The sequence below is a fragment of the Malurus melanocephalus genome, unplaced genomic scaffold (assembly GCF_030028575.1).
Source record: "Malurus melanocephalus ecotype Western Australia unplaced genomic scaffold, MMel_1.1 scaffold_106, whole genome shotgun sequence".
Taxonomy (NCBI): domain Eukaryota; kingdom Metazoa; phylum Chordata; class Aves; order Passeriformes; family Maluridae; genus Malurus; species Malurus melanocephalus.
This window is the reverse complement of record NW_026623338.1, coordinates 487617-502266: the sequence shown is the minus strand read 5'-3', so window position 1 is coordinate 502266 and position 14650 is coordinate 487617. Positions and strand designations below refer to the sequence as shown.

Genomic DNA, 14650 nt, shown 5'->3' with positions numbered 1-14650 from the left:
GAAAATTCCCAGAAGTTTCCTAATTTATTAATCCATGTCTGAAAAACCACTTCTGAAAYTTACTTTCAGACCATACAAGAACAACTGTGATTAATTTTCAGTCTAATGTTTAACCCACTGCTGCTGTTAGCATTCACTAGAAAAACTGAGGGCTTTTTAGCAGCTAAATAAAGATTTTTTTTTTTTTTTTATTGAACAGAATTAATGATTCAAAAAGTAAGACTGGTTTTGCCGGTGAGAAAGAATTTGTTCTTAGTTAATGTCCAGTCTTGCTTTTTAGTGATTCTGGTGCAAATATCTGCAAATGTGCTCTACAGACCTGAAATGCAAAGACAAAATCCAGTGTCAGGGAGTGTAATGACATAGCAATAACATTCTTTTCTATATCAACTTCCACTCCCCACCCCACAGAGCGGCTCATTGTGGTGTTGCTCAAGAAATAGTTCATGCAAAAATGATAACTACAGAGGACAAGAAATATGGGAAAGAGAAAGCAAAATCCACAATCTTCTTAAATTGCCCTGCCTCCACAGAGTACCAATAATTGTCTCAAATCATCAAAAGAATTTGCAAAGCACAATTTTACAAGACAGGATGCTAGCCTATGAAGTAACATCTCTGAAGGGGAAGGATGCAGCCTGACACCAGAGATTTTGTCTGACTGAAGTGTGAGTCTGGGAGACTTCATTTGATCTGTCACCAAACTCTTCCTTTCTGGAAGGGACCAAATGTTCCAGACAGCACTTGTCTCATACTTAGGGTCCTACACACTGATGTTGACCGCTTAATAATACATCTAACCCACCTACTAAGAGAGAAGGTAATTTAACTGCYCTTACCAAATCTCTAGTCCATAATAACTGATGTGAAAAAGAGCTGYCAAGGAAAAGGAGCTCAGGATGCCTCGGCTGGCACCACTCTGGATCAGGTGTGAGCCTCACTTAGATGGGAACAAGAAGAAAAAAATCCTTGGGCTCTCTGCTCTGGAAAGACAGCAAAGATGAACTGCTAGGAGCTGTAAGACACAGTAAGGGACTGTCAGATAAAGCAACCATATGGGAAGTATATTGGAGCTACTGTACCATCTGTAGGGTTTGGCTGCCGGGGTCCTACACTCATTATAAATTGCTGTGTCTCTACCAATAATGGGGAAGTTGCTCTTAATTTCGAATGCAAGACTACTATGCCTTTAYAGCTACATCTAAACCATAGTCCCACTGCTAACACAAGAGGTTTACTCTTAAGTAAAGATGTATTTTTAGGCAGTGTCCTTTTTCCTTTACTTCTGTGAAATGTCAAATTAAAGGATATGCCACTTYTCACTGCAGCCAGGGCCCCTAGAGCAGTGTTTGGTTCAAATGAAGTATTAAATTTGGTGTCAAATTACAGTTTTTAAATGAATGGAGACCCTCAGCAGGCAGAGACAGTGAATTTTAACTCATATTGCACCCACACATAATTAGCAATTGCCAACTTTCAATCAGGGCTCTGTTCAAAGCTTCTTTTGTTTGATTTTGTCTTTTCTTCTTTCCTCTTAACCCTCTTACAGAAGGTCCATCTGATTACCACTGAATATTAGATACAATTTTATTGTATTTTTTTTACTAAAGAATGCATTTCTTTGTTATGCTCTTTTCTTCACTGAACATTTTCAAGTGCCTGGTGATAATTTTGGAGGTGCCTTGTGCTTTTGTAAACAGACTACAAGCTGACTTTCACTGGAGTTGATTGTCCCAAATTAATCCCAGGCTACAAGCTCCCTTTAATGTTGAAAATGGAAACCCACAAAGCAGCTCTGTAATTCCACAGTTAAGGAGATAAATCTTAGACTGCTCATGAATCAGCCTTGCACAGGCAACACAGGCAGGGAAAGCAGTCAGCAGAACAACGATGTAGATCAAAGTGTACAGGCTTGAGCTCTCTGAAACAGGATAACCAGCTCTCCCCTTCCAAATCCTAATTATAATTTTATAATTTTTGTGCCTTTACACTTTAACCACAGGATAGACTTCAATGTGCCTGAGTGCATAATCAAAAAATAGCAATAATATAGAACCAGACAAACAACCTCTTCAATACAAGGGTGACTCTGACAGTTAAAAGAAACAAGCACATTCTGGTATCACACACTTTGATAAGTATTTACTATTCCTAGGGCTATAATCTGAATTGGTGTTATCACACTGCTATTGTTGAGGAAAAAAAAAAACATATTTCTTCTGTTAAATTAGTAACTTCTACAGTCATAATGCTAATACCACTGAGTGTTTCTAATGTCTCTTCAGTGACTGACCTGGCATCCTGTAGGTATTAGATCCGCTTTCTGCTCTGGTGAACAGGAAGGTTTGCACCTTGAAGCAGATGGGTGATATGCTGGCTTCCTGCCAGGTTCAAATGGGAATGTTTTGATGTCATTCATTTGGGGATAGCCTGCTTTACTAAGTGACTCAAATCTTATGCCCTGAAGCCTTCACAAAAAACATTTAGGAAAGCCACTGTCACATTCAACTTTTATTTCAAAGACAATCTCTTTCTTGAGCAAAGTAAATTATATCAATACCAATCTCAACAATCATCTTCAGCCACAAACCTGATACATGCCCCAAGGGTATTATGCTAAGTATAAGCATTTTGCTTTCTTTCRTGCTATGCTTGCACTGCCTGGCTTCCTCAGAAAGCAACAGTATCACTCATGCAGTCTAATTTAGGCTTTGAAATAAACACTCATAGAGATAAGGATGTGGACATCTACAGAAAGGATCAATTTTATCTCTGTAATAGAGCCCTATTTCCATCTAGGGCTATAACATTATGGGCCCAAATGCAAACCCTTGCACAATTAAGTATCATTGTTGCCAGTTCAGTGCCCTGGTACCTCTGTAACTGCAGTCCCTTGATGTAAGAAGCATGCTTAGATTAACAAAATGTCACAAGTATAACAGTTTCAAGCTCTCTTTCTCCCTATCTATCCATACAGGAGCACAAAAAGTGAACAAGGCRTGTAGAAAGTGGTAACAGTCCTGTGTCTATTCTGCCTGGGTTCCAATACTGTGCTCATCAACATGGATACACAGCCTGAAATAGYAAACTAAAAAAATGCAACAGCTTGCCTTCTCATCCTCTTCCCAGGGAGGAAACATGCACTGAGCAATGTTTTGTCTAGATATATAAGCAGACATGCACAAGTTGTTAYGGTGCTCTGTCACAGAAGGTGAGATGAAAAAAAGCTCATGCTGCTGAGGAGCTTTGCAATGATCCTGGGAGGATTTTGCACCGCTTGTCTGCAGTCACGAGCGTCACTCCACAAAACAACAAACCTCTCATGGACACATGTATCCCAGGGCTCCACTCCATCACACACCACACAGAGTTCATGCTGAGTTACCTTAGTAAGAGCTGACATTAACCAGTAGATCTCCAAGGTGGGAAGCAAACACCATTTTGGATCCTGTATCAGCACAGTGTTTCTACWTCTAGCTTTAAGCTGGGATCACAGCCCAGGCATTTTCATTCTGTACTCCAGCAAATGCTGCAGAGATGATGACGATCTGAGGTTGCAAGGAAGCAGGTGGCAGGTGTGCTGCATCTGTGGGAGGCACACCYGCCAAGGAGGCACGTTTAAAACCTCCCATTGTTTCATATAAGAGGTCTCATAATACATCCTATTATGAGGATGAAAAGACAGCAATTTACCTCCTCAACTATGCAACACAAATTGGTACTGTTCAAAAACATTGTTTTGTCAGGTCTTGACTGAAGTATTTCTTTCTTTTCAGAATCTCCTGATTTGATAGCATTTATAATTGAGGTCACCAAAAGGCACCAATCATATTTTTATGGAATCGTAGCTGCCCCACTGTTTTGTCTCCATGTTGAAACATGCTGTGTATATTAACATATTTTGGAATATGAGGAGTCAATTGCTTCCCTTAGGATGCTCTTTATGCAGTGTGGGTGACAGTACGTGTCAATRGGATGCAGGATTTCATCCACAGAGCTGTATTTCTCCTATGCTATCCAGAACACTTCATCTGCATTAASAGGAGATGCCAAACGCCTCATACCAAGTCTCCTCCCACACTTGACTTCAATATGAAGAATAAAGTACTGAGTAATCTTGTAAATCTCATTCTTAGCTTCTAAAGACCAGTGCTGCACTTTCAAACCATCCCACCTCTGTCTTCCTCCACATTACTTCAAGATTCTACAAAAAGAATTTTTTCTTCCTTGCACCCCTCATATCCCAATGACAATTATGTGCAGCAAAGCTGCTTGGTCCTTTCCTGAAGGGTTTGTGTGGTGAGATTTTGGTAGCAGGATGTGGGGGGCTACAAGGATGGCTGCTTTGAGAAGCTGCCAGAAGCTTCCCTGTGTCTGACAGTACTAATGCCAGCCAGCTCCAGGATGGATCAAGGCTGAGCACATCAGATTGTAGGAATGCTGCTGGGATAATCTATTTAAGGAGCAAAAGGTTATGGCACTGAAGTAAATGTGGCTAAAGAAAGGAGTGAGAATATGTGAGAGGAACASCCCTGCAGACACCCAGTTCAGTGCAGGAGGAGGGGCAGGAGGTGCTCCAGGCACTGGAGCTGGAATTCCCCAGCAGCCCATGGAGGAGCAGAAGTCTGGACCCCACGCCAGAGCATGAAGATGCCCAAAAGAACGTTGTGACTCCATGATGAGCCCAAGCTGGAGTAGTGGGACCTGCAGAGCCAGGGAGAGAGTAGCCATATCCTGGAGCACCCTGTTCCTGATGGATCACATCTGCTGGAAGGAGCAGTTTGTGATGAACTGCAGCCTGTGGGAAGGATTCGTGTWTGAGAAGTCAATGAAGGACTGTTTCCCATTGGAGGGACCCAATGCTTGAGAAGGGGAAGAACTCTTTTTCCTTCTTTTCCTGAGGAGGAGGCAGCGTCAGAAACAATATGGGATGAACTGACCTCAACCACCRCTCTCTGCGTCCCTGAATCCCCAAGGGAGAGGAGCTAGAGAATCAGGAATGAAGTTAAGATCAAGGAGGAAGGGGTAAGACTAAGGTGTTTTTAAGAGTTGTTTTACWTCTCATTATCCTGTTCTGATTTTGATTGGCAAGAAATTCAACTAATTTCCCTGAGTTTTGCCTATGACAGTGACTGGTGAGTGATCTCTCCCAGTCCTTATCTCAACTCATGAGCCTTTTGTTATATTTTCTCTCCCTTGTCCAGTTCAGAGTGGCTTTGGTGGATGTCTAGCCTACAGCAAAGGTCAAACCCCACAGCAGCATTAATTACACTGGGTAGGTCATAAAAAGAACGGGCAAGAGCTACATTTGATCCACAGCCCAGGTAGAAGCCCTGTGATCTATTTCAGATATGCTGAGCAGAGGCAGAAAAGACAAAAGAGGAAGCAAGGCAGTGTCAAGTCCTGTTTTTGAGGGATAACTGTAACATCATAGTTCATCCTTTCATCTCCCCAGATCTTGAAATAATCTTATCAGCTGAACAGACAATAGCATCCCCAAATCCATACGTGCATCCAGTAGGAGCACCACTTGAGTAATGTGAAAAAAAMCCCTCAAGAACAAAGGAAGCCTCACCTTAGAGCTGTTGCAAAAGCATTCTTCTGTACAGAAAAATAACACAGGCTCTTCAGTGTGCTGGTAAAGGACATTCAGAATCAGTGAGCACACAGGATGCTAAAAGGGGCCATTTGGAGAACGCCTGCACAAATCTGACAGAAAGAAAAGTGACCTATTCTGAAAAATAGGTCCGTATTTATCTTTGTCTCCCACAGAAGGCATACAAAATGGAAGGCATTTACTGTCTTTCAAGAGTGCCATCCCTCTTCTCCAAAGACAGCAAAATTGGTCAGCTGAAACCTTTACCTGTTTCAGCAGGAATGCTGCCCATGCAAYAAAGTTGGGACCAAGTCTCACAGTCTAACCAGCTTCCCTTCTATTTGTCTAAGAGATCTTTTTGACATACACAGAGGAAAGGTAAAGGCATTCAAATTGCTGAAGGCTTTGCAAAGCAGCAACTCTGGACTGTCATTTGAAGGTCAGTCTCCAACACAGAGTATTTATTTTCCCATTGTCAAACAACCTGAGTAGAAAGGACTTTTAGTAGAGTTATGTTAGTTAATTGAATCTGGAACATTAATAGGTTTTTCCCAACACTGTAGCATTTCTTCTATGAAAAGCAATGAAAAAATGGTTCTATTTAAAAGTGGTAATAGCTGTAATCTTTGAACATATGCTTAATGAACAAATCTGTTAGGAAAAAAGCCTTGTGTGTATTGGAGGGGGGTAGTATGTTTGTTCTCACTTAAAGCGTGCCATGATGGCAATCATCAACAGCAAATGGCATCTATTGTTGGGACTAAAAAAATTCATTTGGCCATTTACTTTCAGGTGAAGTTGCTTTTTTTTAAATAGCATTCTTTAAATAACATTCTTTTAGCTTAACAGCTGAGTTGAAAACAAAGCAATTAGCAGATCCATGTCATTAAGGACACCTGATAAGCTCTTTGGTAGGTGCAAAGAACCACGACACAGTAATAATATCCAGGCAGCTTGCTGCCACAGCACGGGTGCAGCACAGAGAAAGCCAACAGCCTACAGGGAAGAGGCATTCAGATCCCATGGGGAGAACAGCTAACAACCCAGTGCTACCCCATATTGCAGCCGTGGGCACAATCCCAAGGATGAAATTATATAGGATACAGTGCAACACAGAACCTGAGCAGAACAGACCCTGCAAAGCTTAGATGACAACTAGAAACCTGTGATGAAAAACACATGAGGACAAACTCAACTTACTGCATTTCCATTTGCATGAGCAGGTGGATAAATCCAGTAAGATGGTAGATTTGTTTGTGAAATTAAAATGCCATTTCTATACACTGGGAAGTGTGAAAAATATCCACAGTTAAGCCAGAGCTGGCTGGGTATTTTTAAAGGAAGCTTGACAGATGTCGTGAAAATGTACTGCAAAAGAGTCGAACCTGTCTGTACTCACACAATTCTTCCGTCTTCCCATGTTCCTCTCTTGGAGTGCCTGAATATCTCCTTTCTCCTTTTAAACTGACAGTTTAGGCTCTTCAGTTCCACTCTGAATGCTCCAAAGGAAGGTTCACAAAGGCAGATTCCCCTTCCCACTCCTTTTTTCAATAACATGCCTGACTATGACTCTCTTTTGGCAACACAAAAAGCTCATTTTGTGGTCAAAGAGCCACRGGGAACTCCCCAGCTCGATTCAACCAAATGTCCTGGTGGAACACATTGCAGCTGGAAATACAACAAATCCAATGGGTGAGACCAGACCATGATCATGTCTTCTTTGACAAMCCTTCCCAGGTGGCAGGTTTGGGAGACTGCTCTAGTCAAGCACAAGCCAATGCCTGCTCTCCATCAGTTTTGCTAACTTCTCAGTTATTGAAATACTTTGTTGAGGTTTCTTGCATTTTCCCCATGGTGATGTCACGAACAGRTGTAATGCAAGCACAAAACCTCAATCAACAAACTAGTAAGGCAGAGGTCAGGAAACCATGATTTCCAGAAACAGGAGAGATTTGAGATACTGTAACAACCAACATTAGACTTCCAAAGAGTGGTTTGCTTCAGCTAAAATAAGTTTACAAAACTGTTGCACACGGACCACATCACAAGTTAGCAAGGTTCTGTTCTCAAAAGTGACTAGCTGCTTTACCAGGYTGATTTTCAGATTATTTCGACTATGATATTAATTTGTCCATTAATTAGTCTACTAAACCAAAGAATGACCATGAAGCATGCAGAAAATCTAGTATGTAACAACATGCCCCGTTCAAAACACTGCACTGTTTTGGATTTCACACCCCTGAAACAGGCTCCTCAGAATTTTGACTTATAAAATGTGTGTTCTATGGCATTAAACCAGGTCCTACAAAACCACTCTCATCTGTTAAGCTAGACAATGGACTAGCAGCAACAAGCAGAGAAAGGAGAAGATAAAATACAGATTTGATGTATTTTAAAGAAGGTGTATATATGGGAATAATGGAAAGGAGAGTATCTGTTAAAAGAGGAAAGAAGAAAAATAAATACAAGACCATAGAAGAGAAGCCCACAGGAGGAGGAGGAGTGTGAAAAGCCTGACAGAAGGACTRAGTGGAAACTAAAAACAGCATCTGGCAGTAGCTCAAATCAAACAAGGTAGCATATGCAAGAAGTACAGCATACTGAAAACTTCCTTCCTCTTGGRTATTAAATAACCTCACCATTAAGACAGAATCTTCCCTCCCTCTCCTCTGAAATATCTTGCTCTAAACTCTGCAACAGAAAAAAAAAATCTAGTTAAAACTTTTCTGTGATTGCCATTTCCCAATTACAACTGTGAGCTCTTACTGGAAATTTTAAGACATAAAGCTGCAGAAATAAACATTGATTTTGATTCATTTTTCTAGTGGAAACATGATGGTGGGTATCTCATTCCTAACTGATTGAGGGCATCAAGAGGCCAGATTTTCAAAAGGTCTAGGAAAATTTTCAAAAGCCCCAATCCCCTAAGATAGGACCTCACTTCTGCTGAAACAACTTTAATTTTTTGTCAAAAGATTGGCCTAAATTTCATTTTCAAAARCAGCTTAAAAATATGGATTATATTTCACACTGACAGTGAGACAATACGACGCAGTTGTTTTTGAAACTGAGACTGACATGGTTTTCAAACTGCTGCCTACCACATGCTCTTGTTCCTTTAATTGTGTCTGTGAACACAGCACACAAATGTGTCTGTTGTCACTCACAATTAAGAAAACACAGGTGCAGTTGTGCGAACATCAAATACTGCAAACTGGGCAGCTTGAGGACAGCCCAGCATTCTGAATTTTACACTGCAAGTGATGTCTATGATATTTGCACCTGCACAAACCCCAAGAAAGTCCCACCTGGGGAAGTATTACAGTGCTGGTCAGGGCCTAACAGGGCTTCAGTTCTGTCAGCTCTCACAAGGGTGGAACATGGCCTTACAGGAAGACATGCCAAGCCAAGCAATGCAACCTCAGGGAATATCCCCCCACGGACCTTCTGCTTTCTGTCATGGTGCATAGGCTGCCACATCTACATCTGACTGCACAGCAGGAACAAACTACAACCACAATCCTTCATCCCGTGACCATCTGGAGCAGGGCTGTAACTGGGGTTTGCTGTTGCTCTCCTCAGGTCCATATGCCCTTATTTCCTTCAACAGAACAGGGAAAAGAAACATGAAAAGTTGATGCTACCCTGTCATGGTTTTGCTTGGTCCAATTTTTGGTGGTGGGGGATGGGGATCAAGAAACCACAAAGATGGCTGCTGTGAGAAGTCCTAGGGGTGTCTCCTTCTTCTTCTTCTCCAGCAAGGGAGTCCTGCCCCCCTTCCTGTGTTTCAGAGCCAATCCATCATTGGTTCTGAGGTTGATGGACAGGCTGACCATCAGGCCTGGGCCAATTACACAGGATAGTTACACCTCTGTGATGACGTATTTTGGAGTATTTAGAAAGAATTCATAACAAGATAGGTGCGGCCGCCATGTTTAGGTTAATTGATAGCATGTAGTTTTAGTATCTTGCACTGGAAAGAAACAGAGTAGGAGGGTGAGGAGATGTAAGAAGAMAAATGGAGACACCTCAAGATCACAGAACAGTAAGGAGAAGCTGTGCCCTTGCTGTGGTTCTCGGACAAGCTGGAGGAGATAAGTTGTTCTTGAAAAGGACTTTTTCCATCATATTGAGAGAGAGACCTGTATAGAGAAGTAAAGCGACCTTGCTGTGAGGAAAAAACCCTGGCCTTTTGAGGATCGGACTGTTTTCGATTATGAAGCCAAGAAATAGAGAAGAGGTTTGCTCCCCCCACGAAGTTTTGATGTAGAAGAAGCTGTGTTTKGTGTTCTGCCAGGAGGTTTGTGATAATCGGACTCACGTCGCTGAAAAAAAAAAACAACATGGGCTTTGAAAGACATTTCTTTTCTTTTCTCCTGCGAGGTAAAGAAGTTCCTTTCTGCTATTAGCAGTTTTACACTGACTGTTTTCTCAGAAAAGGACACATCCCACAGCTGGAGCTGTAAGAATATTGTATCCTACAACGCCTGGACAACAGCTGAGTGTTTTGATCTGTGTTAAACTTTCATTCTCCTGCCCCCCTGTGTGTGAGGGACAACATGGGAGGGGTGGAGATGGGGGGACTTGGAAAAAGAGATGGGTCCCTGGGAAAGTGCAACAGGTGTCTTAAAATGTCCATTTTATTTTTTCTTCTCTTTGTAAATATCCCTATCTTTGTTTTTACCCAGTGCCATTCTTAGTAGTGTGTAGTAATAAATCTATCTTGCAACTTAAGTTATGCAGCCTGTCTGACTCTTTGTGGAGTACATAGGTATCTTTCTTCCAATTATGTTTATCTCAAAGCCATAAATTTTCATGTTAATTGGGTTTTCGCCCTCCCTTCTCCCTCTCTGGTGGGGGGGGGGGGGGGGGGGGGGGGGGGGGGGGGGGGGGGGGGAAAGGAGGGAACGTCGTGGGCACAGTTCAAACCACGACATTTCTGGTGCATTGGCCGGGAAAGGGAAAATCAGGCTTTAAACCCACGACATACCCAGACCTCACTCTAACAAAGAGCACGGGGTAAATTTGCATTCTGTGACAGATGCTATTGCTGAAGAATAAACTTAAAATGTACAAGMTACACACAGAGAGGCAAGAGCAACAAGCAAAGACCTGTCCTTATATGAATGGTGAAAGGAGAATTGACAGAACAGCCCTGAATATTCCTTGGAGGGGACTGAGTACAGAGATACTGTTTTGCTGCCTTTGTAGTAGTGGAGATACAGCAGAAYGTACTTAGGACCTGTATCTCCATAGGGCCTGACTGAAACTGTTTAAAAACCCCAAACTCCGTGATCTACCTTTGAAATACAAYGGACTACCTCTGCTGATGGTCCTGAATCTTACTGCATTAAGAATGCCCCCATGTCCTGTCACTATATGCTCATGATTCTATACAACTTCAAACTTTTCAAGTGACATTCTTGTCCTAAGGTTTGAAGACTAAAACCCAGGGACATACCAGCAAATGATTCTGTTGCCTTTTCATGCAGGATGACTGAAATCCAAAAATTTCAACTTTCATGGGAAATTTTTTGGGAATAAAATAATTAGTTCCCTTAAATGCCTCATGAAATCCCAGTCTGAATAACAGAGTACTGCCCTGGGTGTTCAACAGTAAGATGCCTTTGATATTGTGACTGCTATGCTGGGCTAACAGTTGGCAGAGGACTAAAGGGGACACCAGGGGACATCGGGGAACACCATCAACAGGGTCAAGCATTTAAATTACAAATGCCAGTTTACCAATTACCTTTATTTAGTGTGAAGCAAGATAACCATTTTATGCACAGCATAGAAGGAGAATGAAGAGTATCRAGTCAACTCACCTGCCACCTGTCCAGCTTGAGAAAGGATCAAATGTAAAAASAATTAACAGAAAACCCCCAAAAACCTAAGAACTTATCCAGCCCTTCATAAACATATAAAATGGAAAGAAACTGTATTAAAACTGTACTAAATCAATAAGGACCATAAAACTAAAAGTGGCACATGATAATTTACCAAATAGATGCTTGTCAAAAAGAATAGACTATTTTTTAAATTTAATTCTTTATTGAAATCAGGGTCCCTGATAGATACCTAAAGATGTAGTTTACCTTGGCACTGCAAACTCCCTCATCTTCATCATCTCTCTGATTCTCAAACACCATTAAGAGATTAACTGAGACTTAAATCAGTTTAATTTTCTGCAGTGTTTTGTGTACACTGCAGAAAAAACTTGCTTTAATAAAGATTTAGCTGAAAGGCTTCAACTTCAAACTGTCAACCCCATTGCATACTCCTTCAAAAATAGCAAGTTAATTATGCTCATCCCCACAGACTCATGTGACCTCTTTTATCTGTATCCTGTTTTCCACCCGCACAGGAGCAGGTCACGGCTCTGTTGTGCAGCTACTGCAAAAYTTTTCAAGCCTCCAGAAACACCATCCAGTTTCATTTCACTCTCTATGTTTTTTGCTTCATGCTCTGTGTTGGGTGTGAGCATGTGAACATGGGGTAGTTCTGTGAAATAGCCTTCTGGTTACTTAAAATGACCACTTTTCAATCTAGTCCACCATTTTATGGTTTCACCATCCCTATTAATTGGCTGGCATAAACATATCCAAATGGTTTCCCAAGCCATCTTTCAGAATTTGGATTTGCCTTCATATCTACCCTAACCAAGCCAAGCCTTAGAAGGTTCTCAGCTTCTATGCCCTGCAATGGAAAAAACAGTGTTTTCTTTGTATTAATGTTATTAATTGCTTAACTTGGGCAACTACAACACTCAAGACCTTTGGCCTCATTCTACACAGCATTTTATGCAGTAGTAGAGTTTATGATTGTGTTTGTGACAGCTGAACACAATACCTTTTTCTTAGCCAAATTTGAAACAAGGGCCAGTGTACTGTCCTGTGACAATGCCTGGAGGATGACTTTTACTTCACACATTAATTAGAGCATCTTCCATCAATGTTAAAGACATGGATTTTAATTTTATGCACCTGAGCCTTTCCTCAAATTGGTATCACTGATACTTCCCAAGAGCCTTTGYCTCTTGTGCCAAAACCAGTCTGGTCAGCCATCTCAGACTGAGGCCTTCCCAGGGTACTTTCCAGCAACCAATTTGCCAGGGGGAGCCTGTACACACAGAATTTGGTCCAGGCTACTTCAGCCATGCTTCCACACCGGTTCTATCAGGTTAACATGAAGGCAAGTGCATGACCTTCAGCTCACATTCAGTTGGCAAGTTTTAGCACACTCTTTTTGTTGGAATTATTCCACTGTGATGTCACATGATAAATGATTGACGATCTTTTCTTTCTCCCCTCCCACACCAGGTTTTTCCAGGCTAAGCGTTTCTGCAAGGCAGAACTACCCACGCCTTATTGTGCAATAAAAACAAAACTGCTTGAAAAACTTCCCTTTGTATTGCCCACATGTAAAGTGTAAGCCAGTAATAGCTGCTGGATTAAAGATCTTTTTGATGAACAACCTGCAGGCTCTGTGCACGAACACAGGGTATTTTGGCCAAGCATGCAAGGAGATGAAGAGAAGGGGAATGTCAAAGCCTAAGCAAAGACACAAGGGGAAGAAGTGAAGCCCCATATAAACCAGGAGGGAGGGGGAGAAAATAAATAAAAAGCATTATTCTATCAGAATCACTCATACATTTCCCCCACAAAATCAGCCATATTGGTGGACAGGAAATAAAAAGTGAAAGGTGAAAGATCTCTGAATATATTCGGTAGYCCTAAGAATCATATACTGGATTTACAGCACGTACATTTACAGCACGTACCTTTTTTCTTTTTAGCTATCCAGCTAAAAACAGAGGGGGTGTGGTTTCTGTGTTGGTGGATGGAACAAATTTACTTTAACTCCATACTTCTAATTATGTTCTGTTACAAATTTCAGTGCGGGGCTAAATTTGATAAACACAGCAATGTGATTTTTGAATTCATTATTTTTTACAACCAGCAGAATTGTGCTCACATCTTGCTTTGAAATTACTATAGTCTGTGACTATAAGGCTCAGATAACACAAAATATCACACTTTTACTTACGCAAAACTATCGAGAATAAGTGTTTTGAGGCAAAATATATTTTTGTCATTTATTGTATGTTTGTATATCTCCTAACATAATGAGGCTTGTAATTACTTGGCACAATTACACACCACCTCCATAAAAAATTAAATAACAGTAATGTTGCATGGCCTAGGTTTGACCCTGGCCTCAAAGAATCCGGGCAAGGATGTAAAAAACACCAACATGTGTAACATTAACATGACTTTCTGAGCCTACACAAAAGACAGCACTTCCTTTCTGCCATCAAATGAGTGGCAGATACTGGTTTTCAGCTGGCCAAAGCTGGCCACTTACATCTAATTTGTAAAGAGAATGGGAAAGCCCAGCAAAAATACCTGTAGGTTACCTGAAGCTTTTCAGGATTCGTACATAAATAAGAAAAGATTAAAGTGCRTACTTTTTACCCGTAAATTATACAGCATATGGAATGAACTCATTCACCTCACAGCTTATTTGCATACARAACATGTTTTTGGCTTTCAAACAACCCCTAATAAAGGTTTTCAGCATCCTCTTTTCAGAAGCCCGGCCCCCTCGCAGCATGGAATCAATACCAAAGGCCCACCCACATCTGGTGTATCAGCTCCTCCAGCATAAAAACAACCACAACCTGCAACAGTCTGCAGATGGTACCAAAACCCAGTCCAGTGCAGCATTAACTGCAACTAGYAAATAAATCAGGTAACTAGTAAATAAWTCAGGTAACTAGTAAATAAACCAATAAAAAGAAAAAAGTTTTCTCTACACTGGATGTACGATTCAAAGCCCAAAGCCCAGTTGGTTTAAGAACCCTCACTATGCAGATAAGAAACACTTTCCTGTAAGAGACAGAATGTATTTAAAAAAAAGTCCAGAATGGCTTGAAAACACCCACTTCCTTGATGATTAAATAAATCTTATTTACTTACTGTTTACCACAATTTAATTAAAAAGAAAAAAAAAAAAAAAACACTTGAGGCAGCTATGGATTGGATTTAAAAG

At 41.1% G+C, this 14650-nt stretch overlaps 1 protein-coding gene across 2 annotated transcripts in view; it reads right to left on the bottom strand.

Annotated features, from left to right (window-relative positions):
• The window catches only part of PTPN5 (protein tyrosine phosphatase non-receptor type 5), a 74714-nt gene that overhangs the window by 38391 nt on the left and 21673 nt on the right, over positions 1-14650 (bottom strand). The gene's annotated exons all lie outside the window — the stretch shown is intronic.